The sequence below is a fragment of the Pan paniscus genome, chromosome 22, assembly GCF_029289425.2.
Source record: "Pan paniscus chromosome 22, NHGRI_mPanPan1-v2.0_pri, whole genome shotgun sequence".
NCBI lineage: Eukaryota > Metazoa > Chordata > Mammalia > Primates > Hominidae > Pan > Pan paniscus.
Window position 1 is genome coordinate 11,530,502 of NC_073271.2, and position 22,906 is coordinate 11,553,407.

The following is a 22,906-nucleotide window of genomic DNA, read 5'->3' on the forward strand; positions in this document are numbered from 1 at the left end:
AACTTTATTTTGGTCAACAGGCCAATGGACAGTGAAGCTAGCGGTGATAAGGGAGGTACCATGCGAACTCCCTGATACCACCATAGCAGCATTCCATTTCTATCAGCCACGCCACTTAGATCTGACTTATACTTCTAGAACTCTCAATTCCTAGCCTATAACCTATGATCAGTTCTCACAGATTATAGCTTTGAATAAAAATACATCTGTAAACCTGAATTCTAACCTCCCAAAATAAAGTAGCTATTTTTCATTTTCATTTCATTTTACTGGGGGCCCTTCAGTCTCCTTAAAACCACTTAAAGATAACAAATTGCTTAAAGTAATACTTCCCCAAAATCCAGCTCTTCACCACTATACCTGTAGGTCACTTAGTCTGTATCTTGCTTATTGTTATTCTCCCTGTGTCTGTGAGCCTTCAATACCCAGCATGGTGCAAGGTATACAGCTGATACTCAGTAAATGTCTGATAAATGACATCAATTAATCACAGAGCCTTAATCAATTAATATGCCAGGCTTAAGTAAAAAATATAAAAGAGAAGATGGTAGTTTTATATGGACCAACTACAATGAAAAATATATGCCTTTAATTACTACACACACATGCACATTCTCTCTCTCATCCACTCATTCACTGTCAGTTCTTCATCAGTAAGACTCCTCCAGTATCTTATTTCAATGCTCTCCTAATCCCCCCGGCCCAGACAATCAGCCTGGTTGGGTGGTAGGTGTCCTTTCTACCCAGATGAGTTGGGACTCTAGTGTCGCTGTCTGACGTCCTATACCAACCAGCATGGTACTCAGGCATTAATACAAGTCTCTAAGCACTTAAAGGCATACCTCAGAGATATAGTGGGTTCCATTCCAGATCACTAAAATAAAGCAAATATCACAATAAAGCAAGTCACACAAGTTTTTTGGTTTCCTAGTGCATATAAAAGTTATGTTTACACTGTACTATAGTCTATTAAGTGTGCAAAAGCATTATGTCAAAACAATGTACATACCTTAGTATAAAAATACTTTATTGCTAAAAATGCTAACAATCATGTGAATCTTTAGAGAGTTTTACTCTTCAGTGGTGGACACCTTGCCTCCATATTGATGGCTGCCAAATGATCAGGCTTGTGGTTGCTGAAGGTTGGGGTCTCTGTAATGATTTCTTAAAACAAGACAACAATGAAGTTTGCCACATCGGCTGATTCTTCCTTTCACAGAATAATTCTCTGTAGCATGTAATGCTGTTTGATAGCATTTTACCCACAGTAGAATATCTTTCTAGATGGGAGTCAATCCTCTCAAACCCTGCCACTGTTTTATCAATTATGTTTACATGATATTCTAAATCCTTCGTTGTTATTTCAACAATGTTCACAGTATCTTCAATCAGGAGTAGATTCCATCTCTAGTAACTACTTTCTTTGCTCATCTATAAGGAGTAACTCCTCATCCGTCCATGTTTTCTCATGAGATTATACAAATTCAGTCACATCTTCAGGCTCCACTTCTAATTCTAGTTTCTTGCAATTTCCACCACATCTGCAGTTACTTCCTCCACTTACTTCCTCCACTGATGTCTTCAACCCACCAAAGTTATCCATAAGGGGTGGAAGCAGCTTCTTTCAAACTCCTATTAATGTTAGTATTTTGACCTCCTCCCATTAATCACAAATGTTCTCAATGGCATCTAGAATGGTGAATCCTTTTCAGAAGGTTTACAATTGCCTTTGCCCAGATCCATCAGAGGAATCACTATCTATGGCAACTACAGCTTCACAAGATGTATTTCTTCAATAGTAAGACTTGAAAGTTGAAATTACTCCTTGATCCACAGGCTACAGAATAGATGTTGTATTAGCAGCCATGAAAATTAACATTAACTTCCTTGTACATCTCCATCAGAGCTCTTGAGTGACCAGGTGCGTGGTCAATAAACAGTAATATTTCGATAGGAATCTTTTTTTTCGGAGCAGTTGGTCTCAATAGGGGGCCTAAAATATTCAGCAAACCATGCTGTAAACAGATATTCTGTCATCCAGGCTTCTTCTTCCATTTATACAGCATAGGTAGAAGAGATTTAGTATAATTCTTAAGAGGCTTAGGATTTTTGTAATGGCCAAACATTGGTTTCCACTTCAAGTCACCAGCTGTATTATCCACTAACAAGAAAGTCAGTTTGTCCTTTGAGGTTTTGAGGCCAGGCATTGGTTTCTCCTCTCTAGCTATTAAAGTCCTAGATGGCATATTCATCCAACAGAAGGCTGTTTCATTTACACTGAAAATCTGCTGTTTAATGTAGCCATCTTCATCAATGATCTTACCTAGATCTTCTGGAAGCCTGCTGTAGCTTCTACATCAGCATTAGCTGCTTCATCGTGCACTTTTATGTTATCCAGGCAGCTTCTAACCTTAAACTTCATGAACAAACCTCTGCTAGCTTCCAACTTTTCTTCTGCAGTTTCTTCATCTCCTCTTGGCCTTTGTGGAATTACAGTGAGGCGCTGCTCTGGATTAGGTTTTGGCTTAAGGGAATGTTATGGCTGCTTTGATTTTCTAGGCAGACTACTAAAATATTCTCCATATTAGCAATAAGGCTGTCTATTAGTCCGTTCTCACACTGCTATGAAAAAATGCCCGAGACTGGGTAATTTATAAAGGAAAGAGATTTCATTGACTCAGAGTTCCGCATTGTTGGGGAGGTCTCAGGAAACTTAAAATCATGGCAGAAGGTGAGAGGAAAGCAAGGCACCTTCTTCACAAGGCAGCAGGAAGAAGTGCCAAGCAAAGTGGGAAAAGCCTCTTATAAAACCATCAGATCTCGGCCGGGCGCGGTGGCTCACGCCTGTAATTCCAGCACTTTGGGAGGCCGAGGCAGGCAGATCACGAGGTCAGGAGACAGAGACCATCCTGGCTAACATGGTGAAACCCCATCTCTACTAAAAATCAAAAAATTAGCCAGGCGTGGTGGCGGGCGCCTGTGGTCCCAGCTACTTGGGAGGCTGAGGCGGGAGAATGGCGTGAACCCAGGAGGCGGAGCTTGCAGTGAGCTGAGACCGCGCCACTGCACTCCAGCCTGGGCGGCAGAGCGAGACTTCTTCTCAGAAATAAATAAATCATTAAAATTAAATTTAAAAACCATCAGATCTCATGAGAACTCACTATCACGAGAACAGCATGGGGGTAACTGCCTCCATGATTCAATTACCTCCTACTGGGTCCCTCCCAGGACACATGGGGAGTATAGGAACTACAATTCAAGATGAGATTTGGGTGGAGACACAGCCAAACCATATCAGGCTGCTTTGTGTTCTTATCATTCGTGTGTTCACTGGAGTAGCACTTTTAATGTCCTTTAAGAACTTTTCCTTTTACATTCACAACTTGGTGAACTGGCACAAGAGGCCTAGCTTTCAGAAGAGCTTGGCTTTTGACATGCCTTCCTCACTGAGCTTAACCTTTTCTAGCTCTTGATTTAAAGTAAGAGACCTACAACTTTTCCTTGCATTTAAATACTTAGCCATTATAGGGTTATTAATTGGCCTAATTTCAATATTGTTGTGTCTCAAGGAACAGGGAATCCCAAGGAAAGGCAGATGAGATGGGGGAACAGCCAGTCTGTAAAGCAGTCAGACCACACTGAACAAGTTCGCAGGCTGATATGGGCACAGTTCATGGTACCTCAAAACAATCACAATAGTAACATCAAAGATCACTGATTACAGATCACCATGACATATATAATAATATGAAAAAGTTTTATATATTGTGAGAATTATCAAAACATGACCACAAAGACACAAACTGAAAACATGCTGTTGAGAAAATGGTACTTGCTCAACGCAGGGCTGCCACAAACCTTCAGTTTGTAAAAAACAAAATTATCTTCAAAGAGCAATAAAGTGAAGCACAATAAAATGAAGTATGCCTACACATCAGCAACACCAAAGCTACCCTACATCATTAACAGGGTATGTCACCTAAGTGTATAAGTCAAAGATATCTAGAATCTTAACTACAGGCAGGATGTTCCCAAAATCTTAGTTGACAGAAGGCATCTCCTCAAAATAGAGTTTATAATCAGACAAAAACAAACAGAACCTGAAGAGACCTCCAGGTGATTAAGGAAAAACAAAAAGCATTATCATTTCCTATTAGGACATTACTTTTTTAGGAGCTAAATAAAAACATTACCAAATCATTTTATGTAATAAAATTTAACCTTATTTTGACCTTTCTCATAAAGCAAATAAACCTCTCTATCCAATAAGGTTCCATCTGAACTATGTAAGATGATAGGCAATACCTTAATTGCATTCATTTACATGACTCTGAAACTATTCTGGGCTGAAGTCACTGACTGCAAGGTCACAGAATACAAAAAAGTAGAATGTGTGTAATTTACCAAGGAGAAATGATCCAGTTAGACAGTGTGGCAGCACCTTTTCCATCCTTCATTAGGGGATACTAAATGCTTAATGCAATCAACAGGTGTAGACATCTCCATTTAAAATATATCATACAAATACATACACACACACACGTATTCATTTTACAAATATATAAATAACACTAAAATATATATTTGAATAAGTCCATCATATATTATGGTTTTCTTCTTAAAATTAATCTGCCTAAATAAAGAACAATTCTATACCCTAATAGCATTTAGAAGCAAAATACAATATAGGGCCATTATTTTCCCATTGTCTTATAAAATTTCTAACACCTAATATTCAGGTTACAAAGCTATAGTTATAGGAAAAGAATTTAAAACACAGGATGCCAAGTGTGTTAAGAGTTCTTGCTTTCATTTTTTATAACCTAAACAAGAATATATTCAACTAATTTGCTTAGAGAAGCATAGTTTACATGTCTCAAATCCAATAATACTATATTAATAAAAGAAAAGAGGTACAATAGATTGACAGATTAACAATCATAGATTACAGGGGATAATGTGTATTCTCCAAAACCTCAAGAGTATATCAAAACACACACACACAAAAGTTAACCCTACAAATTATTTCCCTTTAGCTTTGTAAAATGCAATTGTAACACAAACAAGGTATTATTGACACTTGAAGTTACTGGAGAAAAGAGAAGGAACTCAAAAGAATAGGATTTAGGGTACTTTTTAAATGTTTATAATATTAGTACATATGCAGACTGTGAAGTATTTGTTTCAGGTTTAATACAACATCACCAAAAGATTCATTTAAACAGTTTCCACACATTAAATTAGGTAAATCTCTCACATTTAATTTACTATCCAAGCACTTTTACACTACTCAAGCCAATCTTTTGCAACTTACAAATGATTTAATGAAAAAGAAGCAATGATATTATAAAATTCATGCTTCTTCACTTTCTCTCCCTATAGAGAAGGGCAAAACTTTTTTTACGTAAATCTATATTAGATCCAAATCATTTCAAGAGATGCTACTCCACAAAGAACACATAGATGGACATATATTTAATTAATATATTCCTAAAAAACTTCAATACATGATGTCACTTTGTCCTTTGTAAATGAGAAATAAAATTTCTCAATGTCTTTTTATAAGTTAAGCCAATTCACTTTGGATTAGCTTAGTTTTAAAATAAATGCATACATATACATAATAAAATACTAATTCCTATTGTTATCTACATATAACTTTCAGTGACCACATCTTGGTATTTTAATTTTCTTTCTATAAGAAACAATTCAGGGTCAGACATGAAATATATGTGTGTAACTAGGTAACAGGCAATTTTTGGTTCATATTCTTTGACAAGGATAAGCTATTGAGACCAATCAGAACCTTCCAATGTGTTTCCAATGTTCTTGGCTACATTTCTATTTAAACTCAAACCTCAGGAAGAATATAATCTGTTAAGATAACTTTTGTTTTTCTCAAACATTCTCTCTCTGCCTATCCCAAAAGAATCAATCAGTGCTTTATGTTACTAAGTTCACTGATTATGAGGACAATATCTGAAGATTTCATACACATAATATTGGGATCTTCCCTTTCCTTGAATTTCAGAATATGTTGGAGCCAATTTCTATAACCAAAACGTAGTATTTGTGTATCTTTAAATGAGCTACAATCCAGAACTGAAAATGAACTATACTAATGGCATCGCACTTAACAACTTTCAATGAAGAAAGAAATAGGTTAGAGTCTAAGTTCAAACACACTTCAAACTCACGTGACCACAGTAAATCCTACCCTTAAAGCAAGTACATATGTGTGTATTGTTTATGTTTCTTATTTTCTGTATATTATGATGGTTTTGACTCCTTTCTGGCTGGGAAGAGATTGCCCCTCTAGGGGCCAGCCAATGCTTAGAGAAGGCAAAGGACTCAGCGTGCCTTTCACATGCAAACTAAACAATCCACAGCCATACCTCCTCTACCTGACCCATACACCCAGGAGGCAATATTCCCCTGCCTGGTATCTACCAGGCAAACTAGGGATCACTCTTACAGTTTAGAGCCTGTGTACCTATAACTTATTCAAAGCTACTATTATTATACACCTATAGCTTATTAGTAGTAGTAGCAGTAGCATTTACCTACAGCTAATGCAAACTAGCTAATCCTAAACTTGGTTACCCGCCCTGCCTTGCCTTTCCCACAGATACTCCAGAAACGGCTGCAGCCCGGTCTCTCTTCTAGCTCCTGCCCCTTTGGCCCCTAGACCAACACTGGGGCTTTCTCATGTGGCCCTGAATGGCATGCTGTGCCTCCGAGAACTCATGAGTATAATAAACTTTGTTTTCCTGAGCCCCTCCTGTGTCTCCTTTTCACATGCACCTGACTGACCACATAAAAGAACACAGAACTCTGTGTGTGTGTTCGCGTGTGTGTGTGTGCGCGTGTGTGTGTCATTTTATTTTCCCTTGTTCAGGTGGTCAATAAAAAATTATTACACCTTTAAAAAGAGGTACCTAAATAAACAAACCTACCAATTCTGTATGCAGAATTAAATCCTGGACTGGCAGTGTTGCTCAGATAACACTCAGAAAAGAACAATGTGACTGAAACTGTAAGGAACAGGTCAAAAACACTCCATTTAAAATGTGAACACCTGCTACAGAATATTTTGATTCACAAGTCCATCTAGGAAATATTTTTCTTCCTCCCTCACCTGTTCCCCCACCTATCTTGCATTCAACACCATAAACAGCACTTATCCCCCATTATAAAACAGTTGACGGTTAAAACAATGAGCCAACCAAGAAAGTATAATATTCTATAACTGACATTTACTGCATTGGCCTTGGACTTCTAATCTTTACCAGACGGGCACACAAATCAATCCATCAGCTCATAAAGGTGTGCTTTTTTAACCTCTAAAACAGATGGGATTGGCCAGAAGTGTCTGGCATGTCAAACTGCTAATCACTGCTGCCCTTTGCACAAAATAACCCACTTAAGTTGAGGCATGGTTGCACTGTAACCGACATTAGTCTGTGGGAAACCCATTTAACTGTCACACACTCCTGCCACTCCTGCTCTCCCTTAATTAAGCCTAATGCCTTATGCTTTGACCTTTTGTTCTAGCCTATTAACCCTATCTAGTACAAGTTCAATTATGTTAAGCTAAAAACTTTGCTGTAAAATATTAAATGCCAAGCTCAAAAAATCATAAGGGACATCCTCTCAGCCCTAAGTTCTATTCACCCTGATACTCAATACATTTGAAAGTAAAACCTCACTTTCGAACTAACGCTGATACTGAAGCAAGGAGATGTTGAATGACTCACCCATTTCATAGCTTTTCCGTGGCAAAGCCTCACTAAAACCTATCTAATCCCTAGCTCCAATTCTTTAATCTCCATGGTGCTTCTGATTAATAGTTAAACCACCCGGAAGTATGTTAAGGATACTAACATTTTCACCCCGAAGTATTATCCTTCGCCATGCTCTAGAATATGCTATGCAAAGAGGCCTAAAACAAAATAAACTGCGACTTCAGCAGCTGAGAAGTAATGATTCCTTTCCCCTCCCACTCATCAAAACTTCCTATCCTATCCCCTCACTACTTTTTTTCCTTTTTAAAAGTAACAATGGTCATTGAGAACTACTAAATCCTGCAACACTCACAAGGTAGTATGTACAACCACAATTTTCCCCCGCGGTACTTCACTGAAGTATTCAATACAGCCAATGACTTAAACTACAGAAGGTAATTACAACTTGCTACTTATCCTCACTGGACAAATTCACGCAGCATATCTTTTCAAATACGTCTTTTTTACACCTATATGCATATGAATTGCTGTTCACATTTACCAGAATTCCAAAAAACAGAATGAAAAACACTTCCTAATTCACTGTAAAATAAAACAAAACGTAGTCCAAAGTAACATGCTATCATTAAAGATAGTTTTACCACAGTGATGTATACTGTTATTTTTCCTTCCATTTACTTCATACAATTAAAAAAAAGGTTCCTACCACTCTCACTGTGACACATAAACAACTTAAAGATCAGTAACATAAAACAAAATTTGAATTTCTGACTGGTATAAAGAAATCCATATTAATTTTAGATTTTCAAAAGATTTAAAGTCAGATTTTAATTTTACTTTTGTTGACTGCCCAAAGGCCCATTTTTACCTATTCTCAATATTAACAAATATTGTCAGCTTTTGCCTTTAGCAACCCTAAACTTTACAGTTTTAAAGTAACATGCCATTAAACAGAATATACAATGATTTTGCAAAAGCAAGATCATTTAGAGTACTGCCAAAACAATGAATAATCTCAATGAGATAATTTATTAAAGGAGGAAAAAAGAGAACGAGAGTTTAAAATTCACAGTGAATGTGTTTGTGTTGTTAGAGTGATGCCTGCAAAGGAAAGCATTCCTTGGCATTATCGGGAGGAATACCCATGGATGTGTAAAATGTAAAATAAATAGATAGATGTATGGTCAAAGCTAAGCAAACACTTGTATCAGGGGCAACTACCAGGAACTTTAGTTTTATTCACCCTTTTCATTGCAAAGGATAATAGTGTTAATTTTGATCAGATGTCATGCCTTAGCTACAACTTTTAGTTCATGAAATAGAAATTAAGTTTGGGTGTCTGCTGAGGAATCCAACAGTGGGAAATTCACACTCACAACTAATTTATAGAAATTCACACATTTCTATAACATACCGACTGACACTAATGAACAATGAGGGAAAAAATCGTTCAGGAATTCAGGATAAGTAAGCACTGGAGGAAAGCACACAGTAGAACATAGTGCATAAATAGTAAATGTGCTCATTTTTCTGCCCTTTTACTTCATATATTAGTCCATTAGCTTGTTCCTTTTTGCTATGATTTACAAGCAGGTGAATACACAGAAATATGAGCCAAAAGAAATATACTGTCAAATACTCATGAAGTTACCTTTGTTAAACAAAAAAGAAACAACAAACAACTTTGTCTTCACAAAGCAAGAAACTAGGTTAAAGTTATTTCAAGAGCATCTGTTAAAAATCAGTGTTATAAATATATATCCATATAATTTATTTTCTATTAGCATTTTAAAATAAATTTCTCGTCTAGAAATCTCTGAGCTCCATTTCAAAATAATTTTATTTTCTGTCTCTTAACAGCAGTTATTAATGTAGTTGAATATGACTCTTAGAAAAGAGTCAGGAAATTCACCTTCAGTGAAGAGCAAATCCTAATTTTTAAAACATAGATGGGCTTCATATACTACTTAATCCCATAACTTACCAAGTTCTGAATCATCAACTGTTCTTGATACCCTCTTAACTTTTAAGGTTACTGCACACCAAAATTAACTCTGGATGTGAAATGTTAAGATTTCCACCTTACCAAGCCGTCAAATCCAAGGCAGTTAAGTGTGCCCAGCTGGTGGGTCCTTTTGACTACAGGAAGTGATGCTAAGGAAACTGCCTAGTAGGCTCCAGAAATATTTTTATTCATTTCCTTACAAAAAAAATGTTGCCCCCAAAGATTTTGCTAAACATGTTTTCTAATATAATTTGTGTATTACTGAAGAAATGTAATATTACAAAACAAATTATTTCAAGTACCAATTAATTATAATGTCAATAACAGTCAGTTTCACTTTTTCCCTCATAATTAGTATGCCTGGAAAGAACAAGATACATTTTAAGGAAAAAATATTGTTCCTTTTAAAAGTCCTAATTTAAACAGACTAAAGAAAAAACGTGGAAGAGCTTCCATTATTCATAAGTTACACATAATAATTAACAACTGCTATGCATAAATACATAAAGGTTCTACTGCTGTGCCAAATTTGCCAGTGGTTGGGACTGGTACAGTTCAATTTAACAAATGCTTATAGACATCCTTCTGTGTGCCAGACACTTACAGGCCCAACAGTACACTGATGAATAAGCTCCAATTCATGGAGTTCTACCAAGGAAAACAGCTATAACACAAGTTTAACTTTTACAATCAGGGCGTACACAAAACTGTGAAAGAAAATCTGATCTTGTTAGAGGCTTGGGGACAGAAGTAAGCCTACAAACTCCCTTGCCCACTGTCCCATGAGGGAGAATATTCCTTTCCAATCTGTTTCACCAACATCAGGAACGTGGCCAGTGTGTGGTCCATGAAAAGGTCTACACATAGGTTTCTTCTCTCTTGCTCTCTTTTCTAGGGGTGTAGACCAACGTGCACTTGGTTCATGGCACATTATCACCACTGGGCCACACAGTGCCCCCTCATCTTATTTGTTACCTTTCTCAAGAGAATAGAGGAATGGGGTCCATAAACTTTGAGATATGTTTCCAGTTGAACCAACAGACCCAACCACCTACATTAATGGTGTTGGAATACTACTCATCAGTAAAAAGTAGAGCTGGCCTGTGAGTGTTCTGGTCAACTAAAGGTATCTGGCTCTCTTTGTCTGCAAATAAATAGCAAGTCTCCCTACTTCTTTTTAAATAAAATTCCAAATGTACGTAACATGTAAAACAATGCCACTGCATGAACATGTACATAACTGTACTATTCTTTTTTAAAATTCTCAGCCTGGAAATTACATTTCAAGTACTAGAATATTCAACAAATCCTAAGACTTTTATGAAGACCATGAGAAGAAAATAAGGTACTAGAACAAAAGTGATGCAGCCAGCCAATTCTCGTTTCATGTCTCAAGACCCAGTTCTTATTATTATAGATCCCTTTGTGGGGTTAGCTTGGATTTTACTGCGGGATCCATCACCAAAGGTTATTAACTATTCCTTAACACCTGGTACACAAACCCCTCTTTCTGAGACTGCTTTGACAAAAATAAACAAAAAAGTGTGAAATAAATCAAGATTTGACTGACCATCCTAGGTCTACCCAACTGCTAGCTGAATGACTTTCAAAACGTCTTTAAATTCTTAAGGACTCAATTTCTTCCTCCGCAAAATGCAGATAGTAACTGTTTTGGGCATTTTAACTTAACAGCAATAACAAAAACTACAGGAAGATAAGTAATTATTGACCCCATTGTATCACATGAATCCCCTGGCAATTAAAAAAAAAGATGAATGAGATATTAAGAAATAAAAAGGAAAACAAAGTAAAGACAAAACAGAAATAAAGAAGGAGACCCAAAAGGAAAGAAAATGGCACATAGCACTAAATGGTAGCATTTTATCATTATTTTATTTATAGTCTACACTAACTGTGTGCTCTTCCATACAAAAGATGCATCTAAAAACCAACTTGTTTGATAAATGGGTGGAGGACAAGGTGCCTCTAAGATAGGTGTGCTTAAATCCAGAGCAGCCATAGCTTTTATCAAATTCTCTTCCAACCTGAAAAATCTAACGATTCTATGAAATAACTTCAATTTGTGAAAGCCCAAGCAAAAGAAATTCAAAGTTAAAAAAAAAAAAAAATGTGACTTTGACTCAGGTCAGTCAAGTATTACCAGGATAGATAAAAGTAGATTTTTAGCAATACAGTTAACAATGGGTCTTGCCACAATAATAGCAAACATCCAGATATTGGAAAGGAATCAGATGGTAAATTTAAAAAAGACTGTTTTCAATCCTTATATTTGGCATCACATAGATTCAGTGTATTTTAATTCTTTTTTTTTAAAAAAGCATGGATCAGTTAAGGAAATAATATAAGTTCATTCTGATCTTTAGGAAGACATTCTTCCCCCCATATTGTTCACTTTGACAATTTCTCTTTTTTCTTATTTGGCCAAAATATAACGTATTCTCTAAACAAAACACAGATGTTTCCTTTGCAGCTTTTATACAAATCTCTTGCTTTTCCAATATGATTTGGCAACTCAAAATCCAAAGCACCCTAGAAAATATTATGTTTACACGTCTTATTATTCATCTTTGTGTCTCCAATATAGTTTCAATTTGACTATACCTTTCAGTGTATAGGGAACCACTCAGCTTGAATCTTTTAGGTTCAAAATTCCATAAATTTTAAATGAGGCAAGTAAAAGGAGGTGGAGAAGCCCATAACTCCATTTCTTATGGCTTTAACAATAAAAGCACGTACCTGGTATGTACTTAAAAATGTACTATGTGCCACAAAGCTCCCCCACTCAACAATCTCCCTCCTGACACAGTCTACTCTCAAAATAAAGTCAACTACTCCTCATCTCTCTACTTCCACTTCCTTCCAATTCACAAATACATTGTTAATTTCCTCTTTGTATTTCAGAGAGCAGTTTATCAGCACAGGATAGTCTTTAACAAAATTGTTGTGAGTGAAGATAGGGTAATTAAAAAAAAATCATGTTAAGAACTGTTAATAGTCAAGAGTTGTAACTTTTCAACCAGGAAGAGCTACGGTTCTGAATTTGCTACAACTGCTCCTTGAAGTGGACAAACATAACTAGCCTTGGGAACACTCAGTTTAAGACCATGACAAGCTATTTCAATGAATTATATAAAGAAACATAGTTGCTTTCACTGCCTCAAATAACACCGCAGTAATTCTGTGATACACTTCAGAAGAGTTAGCATTGGAGGGAAAAGAGCCTGTGCGGCAGCCCTTGGTGACTACATTTCCCTCCAGCGCAATGCAGGCAGCAGGACATCAGCGCTTTGAGAACTAGCATAAGCTGCTGCAGAATCATCGACTGGCAACAATGTGCCTTCCCAGAGAGCCTGGTCTTGGAGAATCCAGGCTATGAGGCTTGCAAATGCTGCATAAGTTTTATGGCTACCAGGTTGGGAGCAAGGTTTTTTAACGGCTTCCTGAATGTCAGATGGCAACTGGTTTTTTCTTCAAACAATGGCATATTCTTTAAGAAAATCAAATTATCAATGAAATTTGCCATGTGACCACAGGCAAGTTAACTATTCTTGCATTTTTCAGACTAGGTTTCCTTATCTCTAAACTAGAGAAAATGATACCTATATGTCACAGGGGAACTGGAAGGATTAAAAGACAAAATGTGTGTAAAGCTTCCAGCACAATGTCTGGCACAAAACGGTTGCCCCAAAAAGTTCAATACTCTTCCTTTCCCTGCTCCCCCTCCCAACAAAACAGGAAAAGGCAACAGCCAAGTAACTAAACAACTTCTTAATATTCCAAGTTTCTACCCAATCATCTCTTCTTCTTTTAAAACCACAGGCTTGAAATCTTTACTGTTTACTGTCAACAACGGCATATACTGCTGTATAGTCAGAATTTTAGAATTTAGAAATCAAATATAACCCCCTTATTCAACAGATGCTGCCGGGGGAGATAAAAGGGCTTTCCTTTTATCTGTATCATCTTGATTTAGTAACAGAACCTAAACTCGAAAAATAAACGTGGAATAACAGGAATACTATTTTTTAACATGTTTTTCAAAAATCAAACCTGAGCCTACATAACCCATTGTGCAAACAGTCCCTTTAGGAGAAAAACTGCAACTGTGATTAACTTCTCTCAAGAATATTTATATCCCATTTGGAGAGTTTCACATGTTTCCAAACATATTTTCTTGATGTCCTCCATGTCACTGTGTATTCTCTCCTTCCCTTAATTTGTTTCTTTTCCAGTGTATAAATCTATTGCTCTATTATAGATTATTATAATATAAACTCATAAATTCAGGAATTTAAAAAAATCTTTAAAAGCATGCTTCTCAGAAATCATTACACTCTGTTAAACACTTGCTATCTCTCAACTTCTAGATAGATTCCTCAAGAGAGAAGTCCTTTTTTCATTCTGAACTTCTAATTCTCAAATTTTGATTGTGTCCTGTTAGTTACCAAACACACCATTATACTACTACTCTCATTTCAATATTGTACATAAACGATTCCCCATCTTACTAATGAAATGCTTTTTTAAAGCAGTAACATATTTAACATGTGCACATGTTATGAAGAGTATAGGCAAACTCAACTATTAAAAACATGTAACTATAAGGAAAGCCATCTTAGTCACTATATGTGACTACAGCTAAGCTTTTCTCTTAAGTATCTAAAGCAAATCACCAGACTTTTACATAGTACCCTCACACAGCTAGATAAGAAAGTAAAAGTAAAATAATGAAAGCAGACTCTAAACAGCAGAAGCTCCAAACTCCTTAGTTTCTCTGTTGTGCTCAATCCTTTAGCAAATTACAGGCCTGAAAACAAGGAGTAGCTCTATCACTTAACAAGTGACTAAGGAATGACTTTGTTAATTAGAAGTCCAAGGGTGAGAGGCTCCTTTCCACCAAAGCTCTGAATAAACACCAACATCAGGTCAACCAGAGTTGTCTTGGTCCCAGGAGTAGCTTAAGCTGATGACTCAAATTCCCAGCAGAATTCTAGTTTAATATTTATTGAAACTCTGAGCTTAGTCACACAGTGACTTGGAATTTAAGGCACATGGGGTCTCTTCTTTCCATCCTTAAAGATATTTTTGCTAAGTGACACAAAGTTAAAGAGGCAAGATGGGTTTTAATTTAGAGTTTTTATTCCCTGAGGTGTAAGAAATTAAAATTTTATTTTCTGGGGAGAGTGAACCATACTAGCTCTGAATTTCAAACACAACTATTAACCCTGTCAGAGAATTCTATTATCAAGTTTTACAAAACTGTTTATTATTATTATTATTATTATTATTTGCTACCCCAGCCCTATGTATTGAAAGTGGAAAGAAGGAAGGGAGGGAAGGAGGGAAGGAGGGAAGGAGAATGGATGAATAGATGTATGTCACAATCACCTTTCTAGCCAAAGCTGCAACATATGCTGGAGTTCTTGAAATTATTTCAACCAAAAAAAGAATCACAGGACTCATAATTTGTTTAGCAGGTAATTATTTGCCCCATTATCTTCAAGAACAATCTATCTTAAAACTGTGTATAGCTTTTTAAGAAATCTTAATACTAAGAGGATCCTTTTTTTCATAACCCCAAAGAGTGTTTTCTTCCTCTATTTTTGAACTGCCAGCCTTCTCAATTCTTTAAATCTGATTCACATTATACTACTTTTAGAGTTCTAGGCTAAATGTTTATCCATAGCATGATTCAAGGTATTAATTTCAACAAAATACTAATATAATGATAAAATGTATCACATTTATTTTCAACTCTTTCCTATTCTTCTGTTTTAAGAACTTAAGGAAAAATATTTTATGTTTCGGGTGCATTTTGATAAGCTAAAATACCACAACTTTTGTAATTCTTCATTTGTAATATTTGCAAGATAGTGTAGGGATCAATTTGAATTTCAAGGTTCATGATATAGAGTATGTACCATAACAGTGAGAAAAGTTAGTATAAATTCCTACTCATCTCAGTTTCTATATTTATTGCGACAAATTAAAACTGCATTTCATAACTCGTAGTAAAACAAAAGGAAAGTTCTGTTTTAAATAAACTCCAACCTTCGGAATCCTATACATTCAGTATCCATCAACCTGAACACTAAATTTCAAGAAAAAACAACAGATGGGCATCCATATAATAGTTTGCAAAGAAACCCTGATAAGACTTCAGGAGTTTCTGTGGTCTCTATTTTCCCCCTACCATGAATCATAGGTAATGTGCTTAAATAAAGCATTCTTTCTGCAGTTATTTACATGTTTATCTTTATCAGAGATCCTATAAAAGAATTATCCAGTTCACCACCCAAACTTTAGCACTCAGAACACGGTTTTCCCTGTTGATGAAGACCCTTGTAAAATTCCAGATCTTAAAAGATTAAAGAAAATGTGATCTAATATTAATTCATTTTCCTCCAAAGTATAACTCCTGATTCCATGCTGGTACCCAATTTTGATCCTCTACTTTAAAGATATCTCAGAGACATTCAAAACAAAGTGTGAACATGCACAAAAGGGGAACTTGTCGTTTCTCTCCCTCAAACAACCACTATTTATATAATATTGCTGGCCTCCTAAAAGAGAATAGAATCCATTACCATCAGCAATTCATGTCTCTGCTTCAGCATCAGATGCAAACAGGATACAGAAACTAGATCTCTCTCCTCCATTTACTTTTTGTTCATTCCAACCTCTCGACATAATCTTCAGTTCCATTCCAATGGCCTGTTTCACCATCTGACACTCCTGGTTTTTACCTTCTCAAGTCTTAGTGGCCATAGTGGTGTTACATTTCTCTAATTGTTGTGTTATCTAAATACTACAGGATGAGCCTGCTCATTCCCCCTCCCCCAAAAGTCCCTGAAAAAACTACAACTTAAGGAAATGCAACTTGAACCTTTTTAGTTCACAGATTCAAACTCATATCCTGCAAGACCCTAGCATATCTTGTTGAAAATTTTCTTTGACTTTTCAACAGTAGTCAAGATTATTTTAATGAAAATATTTCTCCAGTTGGAAGACATGGGTATACAGGACTTTGCTAGAACGGCAAATGCTTTTTCCCAGTCTTCATCCGTGTAACAGTAAATCATTATTAAACAAACACACAGAACAAAACCCACTCTGATTGTGTATCAATCACCTGAAGGGGCAGAAGGGAAAAGTACAAGAGTGAAGAAACTTCTCCCCAGCCACAGCCAAGAAGGAACGCTGCAACTAAGGCACTTTTCATGGAAGAAAATATCCAAAGATCTAGACACTGTTTATTTTAGAAAAGGGGAAGAGAGCAAGGGAGGGAGGGAAACGGTAGGGAAGGGACTAGAACTCCTCTTCTCTTACTAACCTACATTAAAAACTAATTGTATCAAGCAATCTCAAATGCGAAAAGCAAAACTGACCCTAGCACAATTTAAAGTGAATAATGTTTTCCTTGACAAAAATTCGGTATTTTAAACTCATTCTGAGCAAAATTATCTTTTAACCTGATACACCAAACTATTACTGCTTTTCCCAAACAACAGTTAGAACATGAGCTTTTGAGTTTCTTACATTCTTTACGTTTTAAAATTAAAAGCCAAATTCCTTTAACCTCATATATCCTAAGCCACTCTGATTTAAAATTACTTCTATGTCATTGTCTTCTAGCATTGGTCTGCAATAGAATCTGTGCAATTAACAATAATCTTCTTCCCTCTGATCTTTCTAGAGTCAAGGATGGCATATCTCCTTATCTTATTTGTTCCATTAGATTGGCATATTTTGCCTCATCTGTCACCTTCTATCAAACTCTGCTTTCAGATATGCGTTAATTCATTTTTAGTTGTCCTCAATGTTCTAAAATAGTGATGTTTGACAGAATTAATACAGTGCTCTAGTTCTTTCTGTTCAACTGGTATTTAATTAAAGATCTTGGAGGCCATCTTTCTCTCAGGCTACACCACTTAAAGGAGGAACATTACTTCCTCCATGGACAATGTGATAAGCCACATGGCAACAAAGCTGCCTCCCTAAGGTCTCTCATTTAATAGACTGCTTTACCACATATAAACTACCAGCAAAACAGATTATCACTTTAATTCACATTGATTTTACTTTTCATATCTCTGAATCACAACTCTGTCATGGGCTGCGTTCTCTCTTAACTTCTGAATTTCCAGAATTTCTGTAGTTGTAATGCTCTCCTTTATTTTTGCTTTTGTTTCATCTGGACTTCAAAAAGTTCTAATGGCATCTGATTGGGAAGATTTCTTGAATCTCTGATAACAACGCAGAAGTCTTTAAGCAATCAGAACTGCCTTGGCGCACAAACTGAAAACTCCGTTTTAAAATCTTCTGAATTAACATCTTTTGGAGAATAGCCCACTCAACTTGATATGTCATAATTTTCAATTCTAAAGGTGGCACGGATAATTTAAATTGGCACTTGCTATTTATTACTTAAATAATTGTTCTCTTGGACGGGCTTTTGAAAGCTAGTACTTCTTAATCATTTTCGACTATATCAGAACTGTAACAGACATGTCAATTTAAGCAAACTTCATGAGCAATAAACTAACAAACAGACTCTAGGTGGTGGTATAGGTTATTTTTTATCATGATGTTTTGCACTTATAACTGCAAGAGTCAGAAAAGCCTTTAGTCTCTTCACACACTTCTTTAGTGCAAAGTTAACAATATTTTAGGGTGTTAAAATTAGCAAAATCCAAGTTCTGCAGAGTTTAGAAACACATGTAAAAGAGGCATTAAACCTGGTTTTCAACTAACTTCCCACAGGCATTAAACCTGGTTTTTCAACTAACTCATTTGAATAAAATCAACAACGAACAGTCCTTTTTTTTTTTCTGTTATGTTCTGATGTATATTTTACTCACACTCCTAGGGCACTTTTAAAGGTAAGTTTGGAAAGAGGTCTTTCTCCACCAGAGTATGAAACAGACTAGAGCAACCAATCCTACAACCTGCAGGGCAGTAGCCGCTCCACTAATTGATTCTCCTTCTTTGTCTCTAGGAACTATGCCCAGGCAGAAAAAAAGTTACTGTAGGTGATGAAGCCAGTGCTCCCTGAACCAAATAAACCCTATCGACGTTACCGAACTGCTGGGCAAAACCAGAGCAACTCACTTACTTGGAAGGTGAAAAACACTTCAACATACTCCAGGCGGCAACCGACACTTAGGGGCCAGGCAGATGAAACACCATTTGTTTAAAAAGTCTATTATTTCACTGTCTCTTCAACAAAGGTGGAAAACTGATGATTAAACACTGAATAATGCCACCCACTTACTAAACCTATGATTCACTAATAAGCAGGTTCAATGCAATTCATAACTTTAAAGAATGAATTACCGAAGCCCCTTGCTTCACAAATTCCCCCAAGAAACAGAAAGAGCATTCATCACATATAACCCGACAACCATTTTTACTATGGACACCTACAGATGGCTTCTCTTCCTCTAAGGACACAATTTCCTTCACAATCCCACATGTAATCATTTACAATACCAGAAACAAACTCCAACTCAGTTCCACCAACTGGGTTTTTAAAAATCCTTGTGCCTAAGAACGTCTTTTTTCCCCAAAGTAAAATGTGCCATTAAAAAATATTTTTAAAACGCAAAAGTGCTTATCATTCCGTACTTCTTTTACTACCTTCAGCAGCCAATTATTGACGTGATAAAAGGTAGAAACTCCTGGAATGCTTCAGAGATCAACATGTGTCACAGACTCCCAGCCTGTCCGCCTCTAAGACACAGTGGGTTCCTTTGTTCCTTCAGACTGAACACCAACTCCTGATTAAAATTGGGAAACTACTTTGGAAGGGATGGGAGGGTCTGCAGAATACGTCCACGGAAACCTTCATAAAACAATATTCAATCGTAATAAGGTGGACACAGAAGAAGGGAGAAAAGGCAGCCTCCCGGACTTCCACCGGGCTCACCCTAAATGGGAGCCGGCCCCTGGCTCCTGGTAAAATGATGGCTGAGGCCTCGGGTCCGTGAGCCTCGCCATCGGGAGGGGACCGCGAGTGCGGGCAGAGCGGGCCCGGGGTCGGGTGGGGGCCGGGCGAGCTGTCCCTTTTCCTATTCACTTTCCCAGCCGGGTATCCAGCGAGCACGGAGCAGGGAGGCACCCAGGCGAAAGGCGCCGCCCAGGATCCGGCTGGACAGCAGGACCGAGAGAGGCGAGGCGAGCGGTGCCCGGGGTTCGGGACCGAGAGGGCAAGCGAGCGGGGGCAACCCCGACCCGGCCCCCCGAGCCCCCGTGTCCGGCTCCGCGCAGGGGCCACGCGACGGCCGCCCCCTTGCCCAGAACTGGCACGGACGGGCGGGCCGACCCGGGGCCACTCCACAACTTGCCGGCCCGCCGCCCCGGCCCCCCGCGAGAACCCGGAGACTCGAACCAGGCAGCAGAGGCAGGATTTCCCCGGAAACGCGCCCTCCCCGCCGCCCCGACGCCCCCGCGGCCCTGCCAGCCAAGCCAGAGCCGACGCGGGCCGCGCTCCCGGGCCGTTTCCGGCGGCGCCGGCGGCCGCTACTCCTGGCGCCCTGGCCGCGGCCGTCACTCACCCCAGGCCGCCGCGGCTCCCAGCCTCCGGCTCCGTCAGGCTCGGTCCGCGAAGGCGCCTGCCGCCCCGTCCTGGCCCGGCGCCCCGGCGAGCTCTTCCCTCCGACCAGCGGCGCTCACGGCGCAGCGGCGGACGCGAGGCCACGGGCGGACGGGCGCGCGCGGGTGGCGGGCGGGCGTGGGGCCGGGTCGTCCCTGCGCCTCGCCGCCGCCTCCTCCGCCGCCGCCTCCCGAGTTCGGGGCTCTGCTGCAATGTCTGCGAGGCTGACTTTGAGCGCCTCGCTCACCGCCCGCCCGCCCGCAGCCGCGCTCCTCCCTCCGCCGCCGAGTCCGCCGCGGCCCAGTCCCTCCCCTCGCCGCCCCACGCCATTCAGCTCTTCAGCCAAGTTTCTTAACCCTTTTCTCCCCCTCCCTCCCATTGTCACCCGGTCAGGAGGAAGCCGCGCGGATCCGGGCGGCTCACAGGAGCTGCGGAACCCCCTCTGTTTCGTGGATTTCCTCCTCGCCTGCTCTCCGGGTGGCCCAGACGGGGCTGCAGGACCCGGAGGCAGCGAGAGGACCGCGTCCCCGAGAGAGGGGCTGCACGGCGCGCCCGGGCCGTCCCCCGGGCTCCCAGCTCTGTCCAGCCGCCCGCGACCGCTGCAGGCGCCTGGACAGCTCCTCCTGGGGACCCGGGAAAGCGCTCTTGGGACCCAGGCGGAATGCTCCCGTTTGGGCACAGCCTGGGGGCCGGGGCGCCCCAGACGCTCCAGGGTCCCCGCCTGCCTTAAGCGTCTACCTCCTCCCCTTCACCCCACAACACGCGCTCTCTGGGCCCCCTTTCACCCACGCACCCCCAATTTCTATCTCCTTGTAATCTGTGTGTCCTGCTTTAATGTTGGGGGGCACGGGCGCGAACTCTGGGTCACTTTGACCCCACGCCCAGCACGTAGTAGGCGCCCAGCACTCGTGTGGAGCGACTCTGGGAGGAAAACTAGGAAGGAGACCTGAGGAGCGCCCCGCTCAGCTCCCTGGACAGACGTAGGACCCAGGAGCAGGGTTAATCCTCGGCTGCTTTGTCACTGCGAAGTCTCCAGCGGAGTCTGTCAGCCAATCTGCATCATCCCCGGGAAGGATCTGACCCAACAAGACAAGGGAAAAGGAGCAGGGCTGCTACTTCTTCAGCAGCTCTCCTCGGTTCGGTCTCCGAATAAGAAATAACAATTACATCACGAGGCCGGGGCGGCAGCGCGGTGGAGCCTCTCGGTTTCCTGCAGCCTAATCTCACTGAACCCGCCTCTAAATTGGGGGGGCTACAGATTGGTGAAACGAGAAAGTGGAGGGAGGAGAGAGTCATATGAAACCATAATTTCCCCTTATCCTTGTATTTGCTGTTTGAAAAATCGTATCCTCAACGCTCCCCAGACATCTCACTAGAACTATTAACACCCCCTCAACACCTCCCCAGATGTCAGGTTTCTTTTTGACTTGAGCATCTAGCATTTAGTAATTCGCCATGAAAAAAATTACCAGGGGAAACGAGTGTTGTTGCTGAAATTGTTTTTGCTTGACACAAAAAAGCTAAAGTACAGCTTAGTCTCACCCGAAATTCTGAAACGGCATGCCTGTGTTAAAACACTTATTACATAAGACAAATGAGCCGATGAGGCACTCCATTCTTACATGTAGGTTTTCATATCCTGAAGAATTTGATAGCATTTGGAAATGAAGTTGCTAATGCGCTTAGAAAACAAAAACTATCCAAGTCATGAAACTGTATTCTGTGCCTGTTATGTAATGGCTGTATTGTGTATTGCAAATTTCACTTAACCTTTAAAAAATATGAATGAGAGTTTTAGAATACTGTCACAGTCTTGAAAGTGAAAGCAATTTTTCAAATTAATGCTTAATAAATTCGGCACCTAGCACAGTGCCGGGCACATAGTGCCAATGTTTTCCTTAGTGGCAATGGCACATTTTAAAACAATTATTTTTCATCACCCTAGTGATTGAACTATGCAATCTGTTGCCATTTTATATAGTTAAACCTCATATAATATAATACCATATTATTTGCATATACCACAATTCAAAATCTGCTCTAGGCAAATTAGTAAAGTCTGCTGTTTTTTAGTGCATCATTTATTCAGAATTGATACAAAGCAAACCGTTTCACTTCAATGATGACCAGCATAATTGGAGCTTGGCCCTTAGTGGGGGTCAAACTTTTTTTATGAAAATTATTTTTAACCATTATACAAAGATTTTTCTACAATGTATTGCAAATGTTTCTCTTAAGCAGTTTGTTGAACGTCATTTAGCATTTTCTTGACAATTCAATGTCAATTTTATTAAAAGTAATTATTGTAGTAGGTTCTAGAGGATTCAGTAAATATATCCAGTTCCTATTCTATATTTTTTCTAAGTGTTAGGGATGCTCCCAGGAGGTACAAAAGCTATCAGTCGCTGCACCGAAGGACTCTAGGATGCTATGACTCAGTGATTATCTCTGCCTTTTGTAATTTCTCTCTCTCCCCCTTCACTAACTGACAATCTGTTGTCCCTACTGTTACTAGCATAGCTGCCACTAACATTCTCCTCA

At 39.3% G+C, this 22,906-nt stretch overlaps 1 protein-coding gene across 9 annotated transcripts in view; it reads right to left on the bottom strand.

Moving 5' to 3' along the window:
• NRIP1 (nuclear receptor interacting protein 1) overlaps positions 1 to 21,463 on the bottom strand; it is a 332,678-nt gene extending 311,215 nt beyond the window's left edge. For 4 of the 9 annotated variants that reach the window (XM_034948020.3, XM_034948019.3, XM_034948018.3 and 1 more), the window contains exon 1: positions 20,328 to 20,632. The gene's annotated coding sequence lies outside the window, so the exon portion shown is untranslated. Of the gene's footprint in view, positions 1 to 20,327; positions 20,651 to 21,311 lie in introns of those variants that run through there. The other 5 variants (XR_010111080.1, XR_004668448.3, XR_004668446.3 and 2 more) reach the window with 4 other exon arrangements.
• Between the last annotated feature and the right edge of the window lie 1,443 nt (positions 21,464 to 22,906).